Consider the following 2,674-nt stretch of genomic DNA (forward strand, 5'->3'; position numbering starts at 1 on the left):
TAAAACAACGACAGAGAGAAGACGGACAACAATCAGCTGAGCATCAGGACCTCAGGAGAATATTGGACCTGACATCTGTAACATGGGCCACAGGGACAGAGGAGGAAAGAACGAAGAAGAACTACTTGAAGGAATAATGGCGAAAACTTTATCGGTTTAATAAAATATATCAAATGCTAAACCAGGAAGCTCACTAAACATAAGCAAGAAAATACCAAAAACAAACAACAACAAAGAAATCAAATACAGACACCCACATCTTTCTATGAAAGAGGCCATTACAAAGAGGAATGATATATTCAAAGGGAGGAAAGAAAAAAAAGTTCAACTTCTATTTCCACATCAACTAAAAGTGTCCTTCAAAAATCGATCCTGAACAATCGCTTCTCGGCCTTTTGGCTAAGATCAAGTGTAGTATCTGTTCTTATCAGTTTAATATCTGATATGTCCTCTATCACGGGACTGGAAGAGATTATGCTGAGTGAAATAAGTCAAGCAGAGAGAGTCAATTATCATATGGTTTCACTTATTTGTGGAGCATAACAAATAGCATGGAGGACAAGGGGAGATGGAGAGGAGAAGGGAGTTGAGGGAAATTGGAAGGGGAGGTGAACCATGAGAGACTATGGACTCTGAAAAACGATCTGAGAATTTTGAAGGGGTGGGGGGTGGGAGGTTGGGGGCACCAGGTGGTGGGTATTGTAGAGGGCACGGATTGCATGGAGCACTGGGTGTGGTGCAAAAATAATGAATACTGTTATGCTGAAAAAATAAAAAAATTAAAAAAAAAATTGATCCTGAACAAAGAAAAAAATACAAAGTATTTGTTGCCAGCAGACCTGAACTTAGAGAAATGAAACATATATATATGTAAATATGTGTGCATTTATCCAGAAGGGAGTTACCAGTTAGAAACTGAAATCTACAGGAAAGAGCAAAGAACTCAACAAATGGTAAATAAATAGACAAATATGAAAACATGATTTTGACTATTTATTGCAAAAGCAACAACATTCTATTGTGTAAAGCGTATGACAACATAAGGTAAACAGAATTATTCTTTTTCAAGCTTGAGGACGTGTAACACGCATTTGGCATAGACTGTGTTAAGGATGACAAGCCAAGCAAAGTGATAACATTTTGACACAGTAGGTGAGTTCCAACAAAGTCAGGAAAAAGGGACAAAAAGGCGAAGGGGCTGTGAAAGCATTGTCCAGATCACATGAGGCCCGAGCATGTCTGCGGCACAATGGGCTGCAGGTTCCACTGGAAGGCAGAGACGGTCACAACAGATGGAAACAACGGAAGGCTGGCCAGAAACTGTTAATGAAAAATGACTCTAAAATGTAAAACATGGAGAGGATGAAGGCAAAACAGAAGAAGATGCATCACACACAAAGTAGGCATAAAGGAGCTGGCATGTCTGTGGTAATAACTGAAAATGGGGCTTTAAGATGAGACGTATGACCGGAGATAAAAATGGATATTTGTTAATTATAAAGGAGTTAATTCTTTCAAATGTAACAATGCTAAATATGTAAACACCTAATAACTGAGTCTCAAACCAAGTGGGCAAAACTGAACAGCACTTAAAGAGAAAGAGACAAATTTCCAGTCTGGTGGAAGGAAGTGTGCTCTGTGTGTGGAGGACATGGTGCTTCTCAAATGAGCTTTGTTAGGCCAGGCCACACGTGCATTTATTTCAAGCACAAATGGGCTGTTCACCAACATTGACCTCCTGTTGGGCCACAGAACACATCTCAGTACATCTTTCACGATTGCATCCCTGCAGAGAATATTTTCCAATCATTACTGCATTAAATATGGGTCAATGACAAAAGGATGCCCAGAAAAACCTCCAGTGTTTGCAGATTAAGCAGCATCTCTCTAAAGCCCAGTTGTCCTAAGGAAGACAACACCAGTGAAATTAGAAAATATTTTGAACTGAATAAAAATGAGGAGTATAATTTATCAACATTTATGCAATTCAGTTAAAGTAGTGCTAAGAAATTAATTGCTTTAAATAGGTAGAAAGCAAAAATATTTAAAATAAGTTATCTTAATTTTCACCTTGAAAAGCTAGAAGAATCAGAGTAAACTCAAAGTAGATAGAAGGAAACAATATTATGTTTATTGGAAGCAGTTAAAAGGAAAATAAACAACAGAGAAGAAAACCAACAAAATCAAAATTTGGTTCCTTGATAAGATTAATTGAAGTTTCTTTAGAATAACTGTGCTCTAGGAGGCTCAGTCGGTTGAGCATCTGCTTTCGGCTCAGGTCTTGATCCCAGGGTCCTGCGATCGAGCCCCGTGTTGGGCTCTCTGTCCTTCAGGGAGTCTTCTTTTCCCTCTGCCTGCCACTCCTCCTGCTTGTGCTCTCTGTCTCTCGGTCTCTTTCTGTCATATAAGTAAAATCTCTAAAAGAAGAAAAAAAGAAGAATAACGAGGCTGGAGAGAGAGACAGAGAGGGAGGGAAAACATGGACAATGAAAGGCAAGGTATCAATACCATCTTACAAACATTAGAAAGAAAAATTAAAAGGCTCACAAAAAATTTCTGTCAACAGATTTCCTGATATGTGAATTCATAACTATACTCCATCCTCTGTAAAACAAAACGAAACTGGCCCGGATGGCATTTCGAGTCGAGCCCACCTAACACTGAAGGAAACAGC

The 2,674-nt window shown here is 38.9% G+C and overlaps 1 pseudogene; it reads left to right on the forward strand.

Annotated features, from left to right (window-relative positions):
- Positions 1-379: 379 nt before the first annotated feature.
- On the forward strand, positions 380-495 carry LOC125096700 (uncharacterized; annotated as a pseudogene).
- The last annotated feature ends 2,179 nt before the right edge of the window (positions 496-2,674 follow it).

The sequence above is a fragment of the Lutra lutra genome, chromosome 3, assembly GCF_902655055.1.
Source record: "Lutra lutra chromosome 3, mLutLut1.2, whole genome shotgun sequence".
Lineage (NCBI taxonomy): Eukaryota > Metazoa > Chordata > Mammalia > Carnivora > Mustelidae > Lutra > Lutra lutra.